Source organism: Apium graveolens, chromosome 1, assembly GCF_009905375.1.
Source record: "Apium graveolens cultivar Ventura chromosome 1, ASM990537v1, whole genome shotgun sequence".
Lineage (NCBI taxonomy): Eukaryota > Viridiplantae > Streptophyta > Magnoliopsida > Apiales > Apiaceae > Apium > Apium graveolens.
This window is the reverse complement of record NC_133647.1, coordinates 150,605,576-150,610,426: the sequence shown is the minus strand read 5'-3', so window position 1 is coordinate 150,610,426 and position 4,851 is coordinate 150,605,576. Positions and strand designations below refer to the sequence as shown.

At 37.6% G+C, this 4,851-nt stretch overlaps 1 non-coding gene across 1 annotated transcript; it reads left to right on the top strand.

Annotated features, from left to right (window-relative positions):
• The first annotated feature begins 988 nt into the window (after positions 1–988).
• Positions 989–1,095, top strand: LOC141680913 (small nucleolar RNA R71). Its single transcript, XR_012558447.1, has one exon. It is a non-coding gene; the product is annotated as a small nucleolar RNA R71 (small nucleolar RNA).
• The last annotated feature ends 3,756 nt before the right edge of the window (positions 1,096–4,851 follow it).

Here is a 4,851-nt window from a genome sequence, read left to right as displayed (position 1 = left end):
AAAACTTCCAAGAACTTAGCAAATTGCTTATCCATCTTTTTCTTCTGCAGCCTCTTAGGAAAAAGAGGTGGAGGATAGACCTGTTTTCCCATGTATTACCCTCAGGAGGAGTGTTGACAACAACTGTCTTCCTTGGTTCCACTTCTGCTTCCTTCTACACTTCTTCTTCAGCCACAACTTCAACTTTTGGAACTGGAGATTTTTCAGGATTTGCAACCTTCCCAGACCTCAATGTGATTGCCTTAACCTGCTCCTTAGTTTCCCTCTTACCTGGCACTTTAGTGTCACTAGGGGGTGTACCAGGTTGTCCATTCAGCAAGGCATTAACAATCTGCCCAATTTGATTCTCCAAGGTCTTGATAGAAACTGATTGGCTCTTGAACATGAGCCTCAACTCCTCAAATTCAGATTTTTCATTAGATTGAGGTAGCTGCTGAAGTTAGAGTTGTTGCCTTGTGCATATTGTGGTTGTTGAAAACTAGGAGGGTTATATTGCTTTGCTGCATATGGCTGATAAGGCTATTACACCGTATTCTGATTGTCGCTCCAACTGAAGTTAGGATGATTGTGGTTGTTGGGATGATACGTGGCTGGAGCTGGTTGCTGCGACCTATGAAAGTTGCTCATGAACTGAACTGATTCACTAGAAATAGTACACTGCTCCGTCTCTTGCGTACTAGCACAAAGCTCACAAACACTAGTGATCTGATTAACTCCAAAATTAGCCAAAAAATCCACTTTCATCGTCAAAGCTTGAAGTTGAGCAGTTATAGCCGTAGCTGTATCCACTTTCGGAACTCCTGCTACCTTGCCTTGCGGCATTCTATGCGTTAGATTCTGGTATTCATTAGCTGTCATGACCTTAATCAACTCATAAGCTTCATCATAGCTTTTGGCCCATAAGACTCCAACTGATGCTGCAGCAAGCATAGGTCTAGACTGTGCACCCAAACCATTGTAGAAACAATTTATGATCATCCAATCAGGCATGCCATGATTAGGGCACTTCCTAAGCATCTCTTTGTAGCGATCCCAAGCCTCACACAAAGTTTCTCCAGATTGCTGCGTAAACTGAGTAAGAGCATTCATGATTGTAGCTATCTTTGCCATAAGGAATAATTTAGTGAGAAACTTTCGAGCAAGATCCTCCCATTTGGTGATAGAAACTGCTGGTAGAGAATGTAACTGGCACTTAGCTTTATCCCTCAGAGAGAATGTGAAAATCCTCAGCTTAATAGCATCTTCAGACACCCCATTGAACTTGAAAGTATCGCAGATCTCGATGAAATCCCTGATGTGCATGTTGGGATCTTCTATAGGAGAACCCCCAAACTGAACTGAATTATGTGTCATCGGAATCGTGCTAGACTTGATCTCAAAGGTGTTAGCAGAGATGGCTGGCCTGATAATGCTGGACTGAATATCATTGATCTTAGGCTGAGAATAGTCCATCAAAGCCTTCAGATTTGCTGCTTGATCTCCCATCTCAACTAGTGCTTTTTCCTCAACTTTTTCTAATTCCTCGAAAACTTCTTGAGCTACTATAACTTCTTCCTCGGCTTGAACCAGTGTTCTCTTACGAGATTGAGAACGCGTATGCATACACGCTCGCTAATGTTCCTAAAACACGACAAGGAAACAAGTAAGTAACAATGTCCGAGTCAATAAACTTTAATGACCACTGATGACAAACACATAAACTAAAAATTAACACCGAGTCCCCGACAGTGGCGCCAAAAACTTTTTAGAATGAAAGCACGCGCTAATATTCACGCAAATATACGTGATTGCAAGTAATATAAAATTAATTCTAGTTCGTTCCCACAGAGACTGGTTTAGGTTAATTTAAATTAATGTATTTATACAACGATGGTATGGTTATTATTCAATGCTAAGACGAATAACAAGTTTGGTTTTGATTAACTAAGATATTAACTAACATAAAATTAACTAAGAGATTAAAAGATTGATTTACTATATGAGACAAATATGGGATTCTAACTTTATTACTACTTCATTTAAAGTCATTATTTTTAACCTTAGCATTCAATGGCGATGACACTAATCAGACAACACGAAACTAGTAAACGTCAACTTTTGTTGTACGAATACTCTACTACCAGACATCCACAAAAGAGATAGAAGCTGAATAGACACCAAGTATATTAAAACCCTATATGTCTATAGAATTTGACAACACAAAGGTTTAATGCACAAGTTATCTACCATGATTACGTATGGCAAGTAAGATGGTTAAAATTACCTACAAATCATGCATAAAAAATACATGAACCTATGCTAGCATGGCAAGTTCTAAACCTCTAAATTCACTGTCATTTCATTAGATATTAACACACTATCTTATAAGTTTGCGACACTCATTAGACGAATAAGCACAACCAATACTAGGATATCATACAATCACCACACACTAAGATATCAAAACATATTAACTATTGAAATCCATAAGTAAATTCGCAAGAACCCCCTATAACGATTAGCCCATAACTGAACTCATCATCACCGTGGGTTCCGATGAAAGCATGGTATAATAAACTTAGTCTTTATAAACTGAAAAATAAACAAAGTACGTTAAACTAGAGTATAGGTTCAATAAACAAGAAAACTAGCATCCAAGATTATATCTTAAAACAAAGAATCATAAGAATAAACTAGATCCTCTTCGCCTTGGTTGTATTTGTGCTTCTAGGTCTTCTTGATGTCTTCTCCTTAAGCTATGTTATGAAAAATGTCTTTAAAATGTCTTTATATAGCAGCCCAATCAGAAGAGAAGTCCATAAAATCACTCTTGTACTTGAAACATGATTCTCAGCTTTCGACCCCGCGCTACTGCGCGCTTCATCAGCGCGGGCGCGCTGTCTTCTTGCCAACCCAGCGCGGGCGCGTGCTACCACAGCTCGGGCGCACTGACATTCTGGAAAAAATTCTGATTTTTATTTTCTTGACTGGTTTGAGATGGCCTTCCATGAGCTTTCATCCTAGACACATTTATAACACCAATTTAGCACCATAGTAATGCTAAATTTCCTTGATCCCTTATTTATGCCTGAAATGCAAAAATGCTACAAAAACAAATCAAATGCACAAAATACTTGAGTACAAAACACCAATTTAAGCCTTTATAGAGCATTCTAAGTGGACATAAATGCCACTTAACAATGATATATGGTGAAGAAGTGCAGACCCAAGCTCCAAGCTCCCCCACAATTTAACAACACCGAGGAAGCCATTGGAGCCATGATCATAGAGGTTAACCTTGTCGGTGAAGCTGATGGGTGGTGGGTAGACACTGGTGCCTCTCTCCATGTCTGCTATGACCATACAATGTTCAAAACATATACGACGCCGAGGACAAAAATGTGCTGCTAGGAGACTCTCACACCACCAAAGTTACTGGAATTGGAAATATAGAGCTCAAGTTTACCTCTGGAAGGACCCTACTGCTGAAGGACGTCTTGCACGCTCCAGAAATGTGAAAAATTTGGTGTCTGGGTTTTTACTTAATAGTAAGGGGAGGTGTATCCAGACTATAGTTCTGATTTGTACACCATTATTAAGAATGATACTTTTGTGGAAAAATGGTATACCGTAGATGGAATGCTTAAGTTGACTGTTGAAGTTAATAATATTTCTATTTACTCTTACATGTTGACTCATTTCATTACTTGGCATACTAGACTCTGTCACATTAATAAACGAAGAATAATAAATATGAGAAACTTAGGATTAATTTACAAGTTGTCTCTCTCTGATTTAAATAAGTGTGAGTATTGTACTCAAAATGAAAATCAGAAAGACTCTCCACAAGTCAGTAGTGATTTATAAAAATCAGAACCATTAGATCTAATTCATTCTGATATATGTGAATTAGATGGAGTTTTAACTCAAAATGGTGAGGGGTACTTTATCAAATTTATTGTTGATTGTTCTTATTATAATTTTGTTTATCTTATGAAAAACAAGAGTGACACATTTTACATGTTTAAGTTATTTGAGAATAGAGTTAAAAATCAGTACAATAAGAAAATTAAGGGACTTCATAGTGATAGTTGAGCATAGTACAAATCAAACCTATTTACTAAATATTATGTCTGTTATGGAATTATACATGAGAGAACTGATCCGTATTCACCAAAAATGAATGGAAAAGCCGAAAGAAAAAATAGAACTCTCACAGAGTTGCTAGTTTCCATTATGCTTGGTTCTGGTGCTACATCTTATTGGTGGGGAGAAATCATACTCACGGTCTGTCATGTACCTAATAGAGTACCGCAAATCCAGAAGTATGATAACTCCCTATGAGACGCTTAAGCATAAACAACCCGATATTTCCTACTTAAGGACTTGGGGTTGCTTAGCTTATGTTCGGATTCCTAACCTTAAAAGGCTTAAACTTGCGAGTAGAGCCTATGAGTATGTATCTGTTGGATATGGAATCAATAGCATAACCTACATATTCTTTGATTTAAATGCATGAGTTAGAGTAGAATCAGTTGATGCTGATTTTTATTAAGACAAATTTCCATTTAAATTAAGGAATAGTGAGAGGTATCGTCGAGTATCAATCCTTCATTAAAGGAGTAAAAAAATACTGGACTCAGATATCGAACCGAGGAGGAGCAAGAGAGTTAGAGTCGCCAAATATTTTGGCCCTGAATTCTATGCTTATAATTTAGAGGAAGATCTTACCAGCTTTAAAGAATCCATAACTTCTTTAGTTGCTGATCTTTGGCAAGAAGCCATTAATGATGAGATGGATTCTCTGGAATCCAATAAGACTAGGCATTTGGTTAATTTACCTCTTGGATGTAAGTCGATAGGATGTAAATG